The following is an 18,906-nucleotide window of genomic DNA, read 5'->3' on the forward strand; positions in this document are numbered from 1 at the left end:
TACTCAAAAGAAACAATTTCTTATTTTTCTTTTTCTTTCTGAATATTTCTTCTATTCTCTGGCTCTCTCACTCTTTGTATTCCTCTTGTTTCACATCTCTGTCATTCCATTGCCCTCTAACACTTTTCACTATCTTGTTATGCACACACAGAATACCCACACAGACATTTCAGGATTGTTGTCATAAGTTGTCGAGTTATCCTTTACTATATCCAGAGTGCAAGCACTCATGGTAAGCCATTTTAAATTCCTTCTTGAAAGAACATAATCCAAACATGCATTGGCTATAATTGTGAGCCAATAGGCAAGAAATCTTCATCATTTATTCTACAATGTCATCATATGGTATATCTCTCTCCATTAACTAATGTACCTGGCAGGAAATGCCAAGCTCCTTTTTCCATCTCTAATTATGTAATTCACTAATCTGTATATGAACCATACTTTAATTTATACCCAATATATATTTTATCCTCTGCATAATATGACACAATTGCCCTCTCATATTTCTAGTGGTACATAACAAACAGCCTTCATGATAGGAAAATTATATCCTGGGTTTACAGCTTCTATTAGATTACGTAGCAACTAGTAATGTTCAAAAAAGAGTCTTTTTCCCTATAAACCATCTTGGACTCCATGCTTAAAAACACCAGCTGGTTTTACCCACTATTCATCTGTTGGTGGTCAATACATCAGTATAGTTATTGCCATACTGTGAGGTGGAAGACACTGTAAAAAAAAGCATGCCAAATGGATAATAATAGAGCAGAAAAGATGGATAAAGAACAACAGCAAAAAAATATTACCAGATTAAACTGCCTTTTCTAACAGTATCAAATGAGTATTGCACTGCCAGTCATCCACAGCATTCAATCGCCATTTCAGGACTGCTAATCTGCAGGAAAGCAGGATTAAAGTCTTAACATGTGGTAGAATCCATACAAAATGCATTATTTATTTGAAGCAAAGTATGCCAGTATTTCACGTGGTTAAATTAAAACTTGTCATTTGAAAATGAATGCAATACTGAAGAAGAAAATGTAGCAGAGAATGAAGCCTTATTGCAAAATCTTATGACATGAAGAATTTTTTCCACAGAGCTAAGCAGTCATCTTTTTAATGGCACAAGGACATTTAAATTTGTCTAAACTATATTAATGGAATTGATACGTTATTTAAGCTAAAAAAAAAGAAAATTCAATTTTTTCTTAAGTAATAATGTTTTCTGGATCTCTGCCAACTTTGTGTTTCTTAAAGTATTTTTAGGCTTCAAAGAAAGGTTGCTATGTATCTGTTGCTAGCTATTTTCTGTGAACTATGACCTACAGAAGACCTGGGCAATCTGCAGTCCACCAATATAATCCTCTTCCTCTTTCTCTTCCTCTTCCAAGTTTCTTACTGAGAAATAACCTTCTCTTCTGGCTATTTGGTTGGCTAGATGAGCTACTACAGTCACACACAGGCTAATCGCAGGTTTTGGTTTTTTTTTCCTTATATGTGTCCGGTTCTGTGAGTAACATTCTTTAACACAGGGGTATGTGCTATAAAATTCTATGTTGCTCACATGATTCATATATGTGGATGGTATGGTCACTCCAGCCATATCCAGTTTAGAGAAAAATAAATGACATGCTGTCTTCTTTAAATTCTAAATAAAGCAGAAAATAACGCACATACAAATACTATTTAAAAATTCCTCAAGTTACAGGTTTTATCTTGCCATTCTAATCTGTTCAAGTCCTGTTCTGTCAGGAAATATAGGGACAGAAATGTAATGATTTTCCTGCATCATTTTTGAATCGTAAATAATGTAACATCAAATGTATAAGCCAGTGTTCAATTTTATATTTTATTTTATAAGAAAAAATAAGTAATTATATCATTGATCTGTTTTCAAATTCTCTCTAAATTGTCCTTTTCCACACATGGTCTTTATAAAATTCTTCAAAATATAGGTGTTTTCATGTCTTTTTGCATTTGTTTCAAGTAAAAAAAAAAAAAAAAAAAAAGCAATTATATATATTATGTGTTTGTTCAATTTTACTTGGAAAAAAAAAAGACTTGCAGTCATAAACTCATATGACCCCATTTGAACACTGAACATTTGAAAATCAACTTTTCATGCAAAATAGACAGAATATTTTAAACTGCTGAAAGCATGAAATATATTGCTCCATTGCTATCATTATTTTAGATAAGATACAGGGCAAGAACAACAGTATATTGTGTACTAAGCTTTAATTTTCACTTAGATTAAAAATTTAAAAGAACAGCAATTCATAGGTTTAAAAATATAAATTGGCAGGTTTTTAACTACAAGTTGTAAATCTGTCTAAATTTTAAAACTTGTACAAATAAGAATTTCTGGCTGTAAATCCATGTTATCAGTGATTCTTGGAACCTGGATAAGAAATTCAGTTTCTACTTATGTGCTCACTGAGTGCAATCCAGCTGAGTTGGATTCATTAGTGCTATAATTCAATAAGTTATATTCCTTCTTGAAGGAATCTTATTGAAGCCATAATAAAATTTCAGAGAGACATTTGAACCCTGTATACTTTGTATACTATATACTATACTTTGTATACTATATACAAAGTCTTTGTGAATTTGAACAATTACGTAATTATAAATATCTTTAAATAAATGCAGTTTTCTCTGATTCTATTTCATTCCTGGTCAGAACCTTGGCTGGTTGTCAATTGTAACATAACCATATAAAGTTAACTTTTATTTCCCACTGATAGTGCTAAAATATAATCAAGATATTTTTTAGAAATCTGGTAGAAGTATTTTCTCCCAGGCAGAATATTTTTTTCCAGGCTTCAGCCCGAAGAAGGTTTTTCATGGCAGATTTCTCAAAACAGAAATTTCTAAGAGAACTGCTGACACAACCTTCACTCCTACATAGTAGTGTGAACTTGCCACTGTAATAATTAAGCAATTAGGCATGACAGAGAGCCTGAGTTTCCTGAGATAATCACACCCCTAGGGTATTAGAAATCATGATCCAGAGATAAGTGGTTTTAATTCCCCAAGGGTGTGATTATCTTATGATAACCACACCCCCTGGAGGAAATTTATAAGTCACATAAAAATCTTCACTATAATGTAAAAAGTGCTGGTATTGCAAGAAAAAGTCTGGATATAGAGAGTGCTATGTGGCTTCCTCAAATTAAGGAAGAATTGCAATACACAACAGTAATTCATACAATTACCCATCAGTCCAACCAATTTTACTGGAAAGCATATCTAAGAACTTGGGGTAGGGCAACCTGGATATATGCACAAACTGGGGAATGGGAAGTTGAAAAACAGTGTCATGGAAAGGGACCTGGGGGCCCTGGTGAGTTGAACATGAGCCAGCAGTGCCCTGGCAGCCAGGAGGGCCAAGGGTATCCTGGGGGACATCAGGCACAGCCTCTCCAGCCGGGTAAGGGAGGGGATTGTCCTGATCTGCTCTGCACTGGGGCAGCCTCACCTTGAGTGCTGAGGGCAGTTTTGGCTCCCACAATATAAGACATAAAACTATTAGAGAATGTCCAAAAAAGGTCATGAAGATGGTGAAGGGCCTTTTAGGGAAGCCATATGAAGGGGGGATGAGGGTATTTGGTTTGTTCAGCCTGGAGAAGCCTGAACTGTGATGAGGTCTCCCCTCATCATAGTTTGGAACCTCCTTGTGAGGGGAAGAGGAGGGGCAGCATTGATCTCTTCCTCTGCAGTGACCAGTGACAGGAAGGAACTCAAGGAAACAGCCTGAAATTGTGTCAGGAGAGGTTTCAGTTGGATATTAGGAAAAGATTCTGCTTGTGTTTGGGCATTGGAACAGGCTCTCCAGAGAAGTGGCCCCAGCACAAAGCCTGATAGGATTCAAAAAGCATTTGGATGATGTTCTCAGGCACATCGTGTGACTCTTCAGAATGGTGCTATGCAGGGCCAGGAGTTGGACTTGATGATCTATGTGGGTCCCTTTCAACTCAGCGTATTCTGTAACTTATTGTAGTCTTTCTCCAGCATCTAATGTAGCAAATACTGCTTTGAAACTTTTGAGATTATCTCAAAACTAGAAATGTAATCTCTATTTGAGACTGCTTTACTTCCAGGTTATAACAAGAATGGCCTCCTAAAATGTTATTTGTAATTCCATCATGAAATGCATGCACTGCACAAGGTAGCAAATAATATATCATCTCATACTTACTTCTGAAAGTCATATTGGATGCTCAGGAGTGATGCTGAGCTGCAAAGGGAATAAATTCCTTTTCATAAGTTGATTTCAAGCAAAATTGAAAAATACAGTAACTTGAAGTCCTACAGTTGTCAGATCTAAAATAGCCTCATCTGTTATTCACCTTGACTTCTCCCTTTGTTAGTATAATTTGAAAACAAAGGTTGCCTACCCTTTCTGTTGTGAAAGTCACAACGCTTATTTGTAAAAGACCCCTGATGTTGACACTGCTCCCTCTTACTTCCCCTGAAATGGCATTCAATGTTTGTGAACACTGATGTTTGGTTAATCAAATCAAGATATTTTGGAAATTACTTCTGCACAGTTCCAAATGTGCTTACACTGACTGATATATATAAGTTCTTTGGCTTACAGAAGCCTTAGACACATAGATCCTGATGGCACCTGTAGTGCATTATGCATTAATGTTTCTTCTGTTTTACATTACACTTCTACACAATAAAATGTTGTGTACAGTTATTCCACCATTACATCAAGATAATGAAAATATCATATACACATAATTAGTAAGCAGGTACTTTTTCTTTGTAATATTTAGCATTAAGGTGTTGACATTCCAAAGACTTAAAACAATTAACTGAAAAGTTTTGGGTATTGGTCAGGTTCAGCTTCATTTTCTTGTTTCACCATTGTAATTTGATACAAAAAAAGTCTCCTGCAAGGAAGATTTTTACGCTTGTAGACATTCTCAAAGTTTGCTGTCCTGTATTTATTGCAGAGGCCAATATTGGTACAAGCCTGGACTGCAGTGATTATGCCTCGGTGAATTTCACTATCTTAAGGGATATAGGCCAAGGAAAAAGTAAAGTCAAGACCTTAAACCTTGGGAAAGTAGTCTTTCAGTTGCTTAAGGAACTGGTGGACAGGACAGATGTTCTGCCAAACTACCTTCAGGAATAAAGGTGCAGAAGGGATCTGTCAGATGTTTAAAGACATTTTTCTTAGAGCACAAGACCTTTGCAAGAAATCAGGCAAGAACAATTGGAGACCAGCATAGATAAATAAAGATCTTTTGGTTAAGCTGAAACACAAGGTGAAAAAGGATAGTCACTAGAAGCAGGGACACACTTTCTTGGAAGATGTATGTTGGGAGTGTGGCCATGAGACTGGGACAGCTAAGGGACAAATCTAGCCATAACTAAATTTGGCAGGGGATGTGAAAAGTATAAAATGCTTCATACAGGTACATTAGTCAGAAAAGGAAGACAAAAGAAATAGTATCTCCATAAAACAGAGAATCTGATGACAGTTGACATGGGGAAGACTGAAGTATTCAACTTTTTTTTTCACTGGAAATTGCTCTTCTTGTATTTCTTGGAACCTTCAATCTTAGGGCAGAGACTGGAGTAAAGAAGTCCAGTCCCTCTCATCATAGGAGAAAATCAGGTTCAAGTAACCTGATGTGATCCACTGATAAAAGAAGTAGAATAAGATAAAGACAGTTTAATATGTAAAGCAAAAGCCACATGTGCAAGCAAAGGAAGGAATTAATTGTCCCATGGGCAGGCAGGTGTTCAGGAAAGCAGGGCTCCATCAGGCATAATGGTGACTTCAGAAAGCAAGGTCTTCACTCCAAACATCCTTCTCCAAACATTCTTCTTCACACAGTTTTTCATTCATTACCATATTCATGACCATCATATGGTCACATGCAGTATCCCTTGGGTCATTTGGGGTCACCTGTCAGAGCTGTGTCTTCTCCCAAAATCCTTGTACGACCCCAGCTTCATCACTATTATATGAGTAAGAAACAGTGCGTCCCTGAATTATCAACATTGTTTCCATCACAAATCCAAAACTAAGCCTCATGCTAGCTATTGTGAAGAAAATTAACTCTATCCCAGCTCACACTAGCACATCATTATGCAATATGGAAAATGAAAGGGCACAGAACACACTGGCCAGTTTTCCCAAGACATTACAGAGTTCATCAGAGTTCTAAAGTCTTTTAATACCAGTTTATTCGGGGGGTTGTTTGTTTGTTTGTTTGTTTGTTTGTATTTTGTTGTCAACATTATGTCCACTTACGTTCTTGCTGAGTTAGAATACAGGATTTATTATGATATCTAAGACCATAGTTATTTACAAGCAGAACTGAAAACTCTGTAATAGATTTATGTGTTCTTAATGGCATTAAAAATCCAGGGATTTTTAATCAGATCATCAAGGAAATTAATATTTTTGTAGAGTTAAGACAAATATATAGCATAGCTAGATTACTATGCTGTAGTACCTAGACTACATCCTAGACTACCTCTTACTTACCACTTCATACAAATAAAATCAGTATATCTGGACATTATTATTGATTTGGGAAGCCATAGCTCTGCATATTTTCTGTGTAGCTTTGGTTGCTCATGTACATTCTATAAACCTCAGGATTTAGAAATTGGAATGGAAAGGACCTCTTCAAAACATCTAAGAATTTCCAATTACCATACAACTCCATTTTGGACTCCTTTTTGCAATAGAAGAGCATAGAAAAAAAAAGAAAATAGGATTCCCTTTTAATTTTAGGAAAAAAAAATAAGTATTCATTTAAAGTTGATCAGCTCTTAGGCAAAGATTTGTACTCATTAAATAAAGTTATTCTTTATTAATGGATTTATAACAACATTATACTGTTATTTGTAGATGGGATAAATTTTCTGAGCTGTAGGATATGTTTTTAACTCTCTTATTACACCATGTCTTACGCTACAACTTTCTTTGCATCACCTTGTAAAACTTGTACAGAAAAGTACAAGTCAATGTCACTGCCAAGAAGAGAAAAGACAGCAAGCTGAGTGATGATAAAATGAAACTCTAAATCAAAATTCATTTAGACCTGTAGAAGCAATGCAAGCTGATCAACTTGGCAGTCAGTCAGCATTTTTGTAGAAAAACAGACATGTTTTAGTAGAAAGGCAGGAATCATTTTCATATTAGTAGTTAAACAGAACAGCTTTGTGGAGTTCTGAAGTGATCAAAATAGTGGTAAAGGAAATACTTTAGGAAATAAACGTAAAACTTTTCATAATTTTTCATGCATATTCTCTGGCAAATTGAAGAATTATCTACTAATTTTACTTATACACAGAGCTCATGCACATTTAGCTCTCTCATTTCTCACTATACATGTCACTATAAGGTCGTTCCTGTTCCCAGTGGATATGGCATATATTTAATTAAATTTGAAGTTTTTCTTGTGCTGTTTTTTGTCTGGTTTTGGTTTGTTGGTTTTTCAGTTTTTCTTAGAGGTGGTCAGCCAGATTTCACATCCAGGGTTTATCTAAATCTTTCTTACTTTCTGAACTAAAACTGTTGGGTTGCATACTTTCCTATCCATCAACTCAACTGTAAATCCCAAGCAGATTTTCTATTGCTTCTAATGTATCTTGTGCTTTCCTCTTAGCAATATAGTAGTGATCCTTACAGATTTTAATAAAGCAAAGATAGGAAAATTAAGTTGCTTTTTGTTTTTTGTCTTTTGAATTAATTTTTTCTATCTAAACTGAAAAGACTTTTTTAAAATATGGAAATTGTTGTGGGTAACAGACTTTGGCTAAAATGTAAGAGAAAGATATGGAAATAACATTACAAGCCAACAAGGAAAAAAAATCTTTTGATCAGCTGTATATTTTATTTAAGCTTTGGAAGCCAAGGGTGGGTGAAGGACAAATGATGGATAAATTTTAGAATTTTGGAGACAGCTATATTTTAGAAGAATTTTTGTTTAACCTTCAGTATAACCTGCCAGATATCTGAAACTAGAAGGAATTAACAAAGGAAGAGATGTCTACAAATTTTTATCATATTGAAATTTATTAAATTGAAATAGAAGTAACTCATTATGCTCAAGAAATGGAACAAATGATCATTAATTTGGACTTTTTTCAGAATGATCATTCTTCACTTAATGAATACAATGTTTGCTTAGTTCACAAAACTCTCAAAGAAAATTCAAGATATGATCAAAACATAGCCTTGCTTTGAGCTCCCCTTCCTTCTCTTTCCTGCTTCCTACACTGCACTGCATGAATGATAGACTTATTAAATAAAGTCCATCTCAACTTCATATACCTCTCAATGAAACGAAATCAAATGTTCAAATTCTGTTCAAATCAGGATGTTTTTTACCATCCCTTCTGAAAGGTGCATGAAGCCTTCAAATAAAATGGGTATAAGGATTTTTTTTTTAATAAATACTGTCAATGTTTTCATTGTGCAATATATTTTATATTCACAGGAAGTCCCCCATCCCCGTCCCCCCCCCCCCCCCCCCCCCAATATAAAGAAGAATTTCTTTATTGTGTGGGTGACCATGCACTAAAACAGATTGCCCAGAGAGGTTATAGGTTTTCCCTCATTGGAGATATCCAAGATCCATACAGACACAATCCTGGGCCATGTGCTCTGGATGACCCTGCTTGAGCAGGGAGATTGGACTAGATTTCCAGTGTGGTCCCTTCCAACCTCACCCATTCTGTGATTCTGTAATGCTGTGATAATTTATCATAATGGGTTTAATAATTTCAATAAATAGGTGTTTCTAAAGATAAAAAGAACACTATTGAAATGACTAAACTAATTCTTAAATCAGTAGATTAAAAATTCAACATTTATAGTGCCTTTTTGGAAAGGTTACCACAAATATAATTTCTTAACTGTCCATTCAATATAAGCCTCTGATTTTCAAGAGGCTGAGAACTGACATACTGAATTGTCCAAACATAAATTGATCAGTTTGATGCCACTTTACTAAAAGCAGAATCATTCTACAAACTAAAAATCACAAATGACAACTTTGACAACTTTGATGGCTTCCTAAACCTCATATGATGATGACTTTAAATTTATTCCTGAAGACTAGTAATGTTGGAAAAAAAAAAAAAAACAGACTCAAGCAAACAACCATAAAAAGCACCATCAAAAATCCCAAACCAACTATAAAAATTTTTAACTTTGTATTATATATCTTCTAGACATCTAAAGACATGATTGACATTTTAGCTTTGCACAAATTTCTGGAGTTGCTGCCAGTATTATGCTTTTCATTTCTGGCATGGCAACCAAAGTCTGATTTCATACCATATGGAGTCAGAGTAACTTTAGCACAACTCCAGTATTCCTAGATGCTCCAGTGATTGGCAAGATTTCTTTCGTGGTTTTGGAATTAGTTTAAATTTACTAATAAAAATATTAAGAGTGAGTTTGGTTTGATTTGTAGAGCCTCTTTCTGACCTTCCACAGCTAAATGGAGATGCCAAACTTTAGGCTGACACATTTAACCTCTAAAACCCAGCATAATATAAGAATTCACAATGTAACATTGAACAAGGTACTATTCTGCAAATGGCTGTTGGCTTTTGGAGGATGTAGCTCAGGGATCCTGCAGTCTGTTTGCTTCCTGTACTGGATATAGGTCATGCAATGCTGCATTACACTGCAGAAACACTGTACTGTTGCTTTCCCTTCAGTGTGAAGGGATTTGTCTCCTCCAGAAGATTTATTCCAGTGTTTACATTCGCTGTCATTAAAACTTGGGAAGGTATGTCCACAGTGAACAACTGTGACACTACAGCGAGTGCAGAATTTATAAGAAAAAATAATTTGATGGTTAACCCATTTCAGAAGCAAAGCATCCCTCTGGTAAATGTTGGTCTGTTCTGTGGCTGTGTCTGCCTAGCACTAGAAACTGATTATATGTTGCAGATAGTGACACAAATATCATGGAAATCCTGGACATCAGTTTAAGCTGACTGGTTTTCTTCACTGAGAATTGGCCCTTCCCAGAATATCCAAGCACTTCTATATAAAAGCACAAAATCTTCTTTGTGCGCTGCTGATCTCGCATATATCAAAGTCAACAAGAAAATGCTGACACTGCTGAAATCTCTTAAACTTCCATAATTCTGGAGATTCATGTCATATCCATATGAACAAATATATGTATTTAATACATTTCTCATTATTTTGAAAGCAGTACACAAAAAAAGTTATTTTCTATAATAAAGAAATATAAACTATTATTTAATTAATTGCATACTTTGTTTTATTATTTGCATGATATTATTAGACCTGGATTTTACCAGTCCTCAACAATCTCTTGGTTCTTCTCTTCTTATTATTCCCGCTTTCCCTTTAGTTATCTTTTCCTCTCTTCACATCACACTTTGTCCAAAAAATATTTTGGTTCCATTCAAACTTATTTTGCATTAAGTTGTGTCTTATCAAGTTGTTTTATTAAATCACTTTACCATTTACAGAAAAATCGATGACTTTCTAGGCCAGATTTCTACAGTCAAATCTGTCAAAGACCAATATTTATTTTCAGGTCTCTTTCAGTGAACTGAAATTCTGGCTGAGTGTGTCATTAGGAAGAATTAAAACAACAGAGATTTTCTATATAGTAGCAGGGTGTTTTAAACTCCCTTACTGGGAGCCTACCAATTTATTTGCATGAGTTTATATCAAATGGGATAATATTGGCTCTAAGATAGGGATATTTAAGTGTAAACTCAGAACAATCAGAATCAGTAATGTCTGGCAAAATGTTTCAAGGAAAACCAAATTTTAAAATGTATTTATTAATATAATATTTGATTCATTAATTTTTATGTCATTGCTCTGGCACATGTGGGTAGTTAAGCCCAGACATAAATATAAACTATGATCAACTAAACACAGTGTACTTCTAGGTTTTAAGAATCACTTTCTGATTCAAGGACTACAGAAGAAAATACGAGAAAGGAAAAAAAGGAAAAAGGAAGTACTTGTAGAATGAGAGTAGAGCACAAGTTATATTTGCATATAGCTCTTCAAAGAAGTATTAGTGTCTCTGTTTTTTGATTGTGCTTTTATGTCTGTAAAGGTATCAGAATCCATAAATATTCCTATGATGCGAAGAAGTCCAAGTCAAACCTGAAAAACTCTTTCCAGGGAGCTTATTGCCCCATTTATCCTGCTCAAAATTAATTAAATTACAAGATAACACCAACTTTTTTGTCTCAATTTCTTCTTAGTCTCTACTGCTTTCCTTTGGTATAAGACATAAAGTGGGTGTGGGGTGTGGGATTAGTAATAGGAAAAAATAATCAAGATTAACCAAGCTTTTCTCCATCTCTAATTGTACAGGCTTTGCTAATGAGCTGAAGCTTGACAATAAATTGACTATAGACTCAATTTAAAATACATTCTTCACTTCTGCTTATAAACTGCTGTCTGCCTTAAATTTCTGCAAAGAGGGGTAGCACTGAAAATATACAGCATTTATCTCTAAGTTCAATAGCAAAGGTTGGAAGAAGGATTGTCCAAGGGGAGCTATCAAGAGAACTAGGGAGATAACATCCAAGTAAGTAGAACAGGGAAGTGGTCAGGGAAATACCAGGAATAATATTTAAAGGTCACTAGGAGAATACAGAAGTTAAGTTATACCTGGGTTAAATGTAGGGAAAAGAAAAAAACTATGGAACGTTAGCAAAATGAGACGAGAAAAATAAAAGTAGTGAGAAAGATTAAAGAAAAAGAAAAATAGTTTTAATAAAAATGTCTTACACAAGGTAACTGACACAGTACTTTTTCAAGGTTCAAAAAAGGGGAAACCATTGAAAACTTGAAAATATTGAGCTTCTCTCTTAGTTTGTGGACTCTAGATGCCTCTCTCTCTTTCTGCCACAGCAAATCTATCTGTCCTGGTTTAGGGCAAATTTGGGAGAAAACCTCCAAAAGAGGGCACCCCCAGAAAGCAAAACCACATGGCCCCTACCCCCAGTTGGTTCCGCAAAAATTTCCTTGGGAAGAAGTGGAAAAAAACCTCTTTATTTAAACAGGCAAAGCATTCCCCAACATAAAAAAATGAACAATACCAGATGACAAAATTCATTTGCCGCTCTGAAGAGATGACAAATTCAGAAAATCTCTCCAGTGGGTGGTCGCTCTATTTTCGGTCCCTCTGGCGCTGGGAAAGGCTGCTGCCCAGAGTAGGCCCCAATAGGCCACAAAGTGCAAGCTCTCGGTGTTTCCCCTGGTCCCAGTCTGGAGCAGGTTCAAACAGTTCCAAGAAAAGGGAAAGAAAACCAGTCCAGGGAAAACTTCTCTGCTTCAGCTAGCTGAACTAACTAAAAAGCAAAGGAGGGCCCTGTTCTGCTCAGTCCGTGCCCAGACAACACAGTCCAGTAGAATGTGGAGGAGTGAGTGCAGGCTGGTAACAAATTCCATGCTTCTTCTTCTCCCTGCCTTCGCTCTTGTGATAAATGGATGTGATTCATGCTGAATAAGTTGTACTTATATCAATAATTTGGGAAAATAATTGGAAAAGTATATGTGATTAGTGCTATGAAGCAGATGGGTTTCTTCAAGAATACATGTGGAAAGTAGGATGCAGGAGTTGGATTCAGTCTTGGGAATGGAGGAAGTCAGGAACTGACTCCCAAACCAAAATTGGCATCAACTGAAGTTAGAAGACAACTCCCAGAGCAGGATCGACCTTGAATATGAATAAAATTGGGACCATTCCAGATAGGGAAACTAAAATAGTGGTCTTATCTATGAAATAATAAGGCTCAATTGGAACATAATGCATCAAGCTCAATGTGCATGCGCAACTGTGGCGTTCTGCTGTCTCTCCCAGCTCCAGAGCAGCCGCCATGCCTGGCGGGGCACCGCGGCTCCTCCGATCCTGGTTCCACTGCTGTTCCCGGGCACCGCGTGCTCCGGGAAGGTGGGTCAGCCATTTCTACCGCCATGCGCAGGGGACCTCGATAAAGGGGGTGAAGGAAGGCCCAAATTCCCCGCGGCAGGAGCTGAGAGCATTTTATTGGTGTGCTCCCAATTCCTGAGTTGGACAATATGGCCGTGCAGCCCTGGCTGCATGGGGCTTTTATTGGGGGTGGAGCGAGGGGTGTCACGTGGTCTGGGGAAGCCAATAGGGATGCAGTAGGGGACGGCACCGGGGCCTGGGGTGGTCCCGGGGCTGCGGGGGTGTGGTGTGGAAGGCAGGAGCCAATGGGGAGGCGCCAGCGGCGGCGCCGGGGATCCGGGGCAGTCCCGGCTGTGGGGGAGAGGTAACTTCAGGGAAGGACCCACAGGATGGGGCAGGGGGGATGGGAGCTGGGCCCGCATGGTAAGGCAACCCAGGAACCGGCTACTGCAGGGGGGAAAACCCGGGGGATACATGGGGGTACACAGAATCTGCTAACACACATTAGAACCCCGACCTAAACCCAAAGTCTGAGATGCAACATGCAACCTGCCAGGTCATTCAGAGGACAGCGAGGAAGACCTTCGGCCTTCCTCCAAGAAGACTCCTGAAGAGACAAGAAGACACCATAGCAACAATGGGAACGTGCACTGTGCAGTAGAGCGACGTAGATTTCAAGAATCAAAAATGGGAGGAGATTTATGGGAACTATTGATGAATATATTAGCATACAGTATAAAAGTTGTGCTTGGATTCTTTTGCCCTTTGTACAGGTGGCAAGGTGAGAAGCTCTCCCCGTACCCCAATAAGTTTCACTTATGCTTTATCTGAACCATTGCCAAATTACTCTTTGTAACCACTTCATGATATTTGATTGTATTATTATTATTTTATATCCCAATTAAAAACTGCTACTAAATTTCAATCTTGTGATTTATGAAATTGGACATATTGGAGCCCATTCATAACACTCTCAGAACCAGTCTTGAAGGGACAGAATATAATATCCAGCATAAACAGAACACATGACTGGGGATACAAGCATCACAAAGTCACCCTAGAACACTGTCCTTCTCAATCTCTACCTCTTTTGCCTATCATGACACTCACTGCACCTGTATCATTGACTGTCTATGATACTGTGAAACTTCTCTGTTCCTATACAGACACCGGTGAAGACAGAGAAAAGATCCTTAGTAACATCAACACCAGTAAATAAATATGTTTGGACAGAACAGAAGGGAAGGTTTCCAAAACAGCACAGAAAGATGCTGAGGCCTCTTAACCTGTGCACAAAAGAAAGAGCTGTGCAGGAGAGTGGGCAGCTTAGGGCAAATGTTGCTGAAAGCTGTTTTGAGCAGCCCTTTAAGGCACTAGACGTAGTCTAAGTAACAGGTTGTACCTGAATGGACTGATCTGCAAAGCAAATTGAGTCATTGCCTGGGTTCCCAGTCCTCAGGACAGTAGATAAGGAAAAGTTATTGGTTATATTTCAAATCCACTGTTAACTTCCTAGGGCTCTGAGGATATTGAGTCATCTAAGTAGGCATCAACATATAAGTAAAAATACCAAATCAGAATGAGAGTAATCTCTCTGTAGATATGGTGGACTAGATGAAAGGAAAGGAGAAAAAAAAAAAAAAAAAAAAACACAAAAAAAACCCCACCAAAAAAAAAAAAAAAAAAAAAAATTAAAAAAAAAAAACAAAACAAAACAAAACAAAACAACAACAACAAAAAAAAAACCAAAACAACAAACCAAAAAACCAACTTGTGGTAGCAATGACCACGTGGTATTTGAGGTTAAAAAACTGGAAATAAAATGCCTAAGGAAATGTTATGATTTCAACAGAAACTCTGGCATAGGGAATAGCACACAGATACCTTTCAGGACTGTGCCTAGTGTAATTGATCCAACCTGAGGCAGGGGAATTAAAAAAATTATACTTTCATCCAGACCTATATTTAAGCTAAAAATAACATCATGTTTATGCACCTATGTTCCTTTCTCCTCTTAGTGCTGCTTCAATCACAGTACAGTACATTTACCATAGATTTTAACCATAGTTGAAAGGTGCATTTCTACGAGTTTCACAGAACATGTGTAGCATAATTAGACTATGATGTCCCAGGAACATGTGAGTTTTTTTGGCTTTACAGATGGGTAGCTTTTTTAATTACTTCATTATACAACATCATGTATTTTAACAAGTTTCCTCTCAAAAGAAACTTTGAAACTTGTTAATCTGACTTTGTGTGTTTTTTCCTCTTTATACATGCAGATTTTAAAAATCTTCCAGATTGAGTAACAATCTCTGCCAGCAATTTTCCAATTTTCTGCCACTCCTTCTTAGTTGAGAAAGATTTCAGTAGTTTTCCCTTAAATAAAAATTTATATTCCTCTTGTATTCTGACTTTTTTTTTTCTGAATGTAAATACAGTGCAGTGACAAAATTTTTTACCATGGAATCTCAATATTTAATTTTACTCTTCAGTTTCTACAGCTTCTTCACAAGGGGAAACAGACATGCAGGCATTGATCTCTTCTCTGTGATGACAGTGTCAGAACCTGAGGGAATGGATTGAAAGCTGCATCAGGGGAAGTTTAGATTGGATATTGGGAAAATGTTCTTCACCCAGAGGGTGGCTGGACACTGAAACAGATTCCCCAGGAAGGAGGTCACAAGCCTGACAGAGTTCCAGAAGCATTTGCATAACGGTCTGAGGTTTGTGGTATGATTCTCCAGGCTGTCCTGTCCAGATCCAGGAGCTGATCCTTGTGGGTCACTTCCAACCCAGAACATTCTATAATTTTATGATTTTTATGATTCTGTGATAATAAAACCCTGTTTTTCTCTTTCAAGCTGTGCTGCATTCTTTGCAAGGGACAAGGTGGAAAGGAAATACAGACATTCAAAATGCCTGAGGATTTCGTCACTGCTCTGTAGTGTCTGATCTGCTTGGTCTCCGTAGACTCCTCTTTTCCTCTCTTTCTGAGGACACATAGTGGAAGAAAAGATAAAGAAAAATTAACAAAAGATATTCACCAAGATGAAAGGTCCCAAAAAGATTGTATAAATTTCTAGTGCATAGGACAAAACTTCCCCCTGTCCCTAAAACTCCTCTCATCACCATTATTTAGAGCATGCACTGAATAAGGAAGGCACTCCAAAAGTACAGTGTAACCACAAATATAAAAAGGCTTTTTCTCTAAATAAAATTGTTGTCTTGCCAATATTAGACAGTACAGAAACAGGCTGTATAAATATTGAAATGATACAAAGGGCTAAGGATGAAATATAATCCTCCACTTGGGTTTTTGGGTTGGTTTCGTTTTGTTTGATGTAACCCTGCAAATTGCATTTTAATATAGATTTTTTAGAATAGACAAAAACATAATGATGAAATACATGATAAACATGATAAGTCATTGAGCATGTTCATTGCTTTAAGTAAAGCCAGATGCTCAGTGGTTCTGCTGTGGCTGTAGAGGGAAAAGGCAACACAGAAAAAAATCTAGCTGTGTATTTTGGTTTTAGAGATGATCAAAGAGATCTTTCCATTCCCCTGATTGAAGGTTCTTTGAATCAGCTAGAGTAATTGGCTAGCAGAAAAAAAAAAAAAAAAAAAAAAAAAAAAAAAAAAAAAAAAAAAAGACAGCAAAATGCAGGTTTTTTCATGTTCCTGAGGCGATATTCCTGTTTGACAAACTTAATTTTCTTTTACAACATGATAACCCATCCAGCTGATCAAGAGAAGCCAGTTGGTGTACTCTTTTTGGATTTCAGTAAAGCTTTTGATATTGTCTCTCACAGTATCCTTACAGAGAAACAGTCCAGCATACAGCTGGATACACCCATCACATCCTGGGATGTGTGAGAAACTGGTCGTGGGTCAGGCACAAAGGGTTATAGTGAACAAGGTGACATCAGGCTGGAAACCTGTCACCAGTGGGATTTTCCAGGCATCCATCTTAAGCCCTGTGCTCTTCAACATCTTAATTAACAACTTGAATGCAGAACTCAAAGGTATATGGAGTAAATTTGCTACGAGTACTAATCTGGGAGAAGCCCTTGACTCCCTCGAAGTCAGGGCGGCCCAGCAGAGAGATATCAGCATGTTAGACAGGTGTGCAATCAGCAATCATACAAAATTCCACAAGGGAAAGTGCTGGATTCTGCACCTGGGACAGGGCAGCCCTGAATGTCTGGACAGACTGGGGAATGAGAGGCTGGAAAGTAGAGACAGAGAAAGGAACCTGGAGTCCTGGTCAGTGGCAAGCTCAATATGAATCATCAGTGCCCTGGCAGCCAGGAGGTCCAAGGGTGTGCTGGGGTGCATCAGGCACAGCATCACCAGCTAGGGAAGGGAGGGGATTGTCCTGTTCTGATCTGCTCTGCTCTGGGGAGGCCTCATCCTGAGAACTGTGTGCAGTTTTGGGCACCACAATATAAGAAAGATATAAATCTATTAGTCAGCTTCAAAAGGAGGACTATGAAGATGGTGGAAGGTCTGGAAGGGAAGCCATTTGAGGATCAGCTAAGGTCATTTGGTTTGTTCAGCTTAGAGAAGAGGACACTCATCATGGTATACAACTTCCTCATCAGGGGAAGCATAGGGGCAGGCACTGATCTCTTTGGCGGCCAGTGATAGGTCCCAAGGGAATGGCCTGAAGTTGTGTCAGGAGATTAGGGCAGACATTAGGAAAACGTTCTTCACTTAGAGAATGGTTGGGCACTGGAGCAAGTTCCCAGGGAACTGGTCACAGAACCAAGTCTGACAGAGTTGCAGAAGCATTTGGACAATGCTTTCAGACACTTAGTGTGATTCTTGGATATTTCCTGCTGAAGGCCGCAAATTGGACTCAATGATCCTCGCATGCTCCTTTCAACTCAAGCTTCCTTTTCCAGCTGGCAATGTTTGCTTTGTGCACCCCAGGACATGCATGGCCCTCCTGGCTGCCAGGGCACTGCTGACTTATGTTCAACCTGCCATTGACCCCCAGGCCAACTGACCCCACTTTCTGTGGTACTGCTTTCCAGCCTCTCATTCTTCAGTCTGTACGTACATGCAGGGTTGCCCTGTCCCAGCTGCAGAATTAGGCACAGTCCCTTGTTCAACTTCATATAGTCGATGATTGTCCAGCCCTCAATTTGTCAAGGTCTCTCTGCAGGGCTTCTTTGCACTCAAGGGAGTCAACAGCTTCTCCCAATTTCATATCATCTTCAAACTTGCCAAGCATTCCTTTGAGCCCTGAAGAAAGCCACTAGTGACTGGACACCAGTCTGATATCACTTCATTCGCTATAACCCTTTCTGCCTGACTTGTGAGCCAGTTTCTCACCCATCACATAGCATGGTTATCCAGCTATATCCTGGACATTTTGTCCAGAAAGATCTTGTGTGAGACAGTATCAAAGGCTCTGCTGAAGTCCAAAGAAGACTGCAGCGACTGGCTTTCCAAGATCAACTATGTGGGTTACCCTGTCTTCTTGGTTCAAGATAATTTAAGAGACACTCTTAAATGAGTTGCCTTCCCTTATGGTATTAACCAATCCCTTTCCACTCAGAAACAAATACTGAGTCAATGTAAGTGAAAAACTAACAGTTTACTATCAAGTGACACTGCAAGAGCAAAAAAATAGCAGCAAATACAAACAGTAGATACGAAAGTACCAAATCTCATTAACTCCTCCTGAGCAAAGAGAAACCCAGAATGGTGGGGTAGTCCTGCCTCATGGCTGCTATGGGCAACCTCGACTAGGGAGACAAAGGAAAACTGGCATCAGCCTCTTCCCCTTCTATTTATGTGTCTAGGTTTGGAAAGACAGATGTCTGCTAAGGAAGGCAGGAGCCTCCTCTGAAATGGAAAAAAAAATGTAAATCCCCTCCCTCCAAATTGTTATAAATTTGAAATTAAGGGGGGCTCTCAGGCAAAAAATATGGCAGCAGGAATAACAGTTCTTTATTAGGTA

Source organism: Vidua macroura, chromosome Z, assembly GCF_024509145.1.
Source record: "Vidua macroura isolate BioBank_ID:100142 chromosome Z, ASM2450914v1, whole genome shotgun sequence".
Taxonomy (NCBI): domain Eukaryota; kingdom Metazoa; phylum Chordata; class Aves; order Passeriformes; family Viduidae; genus Vidua; species Vidua macroura.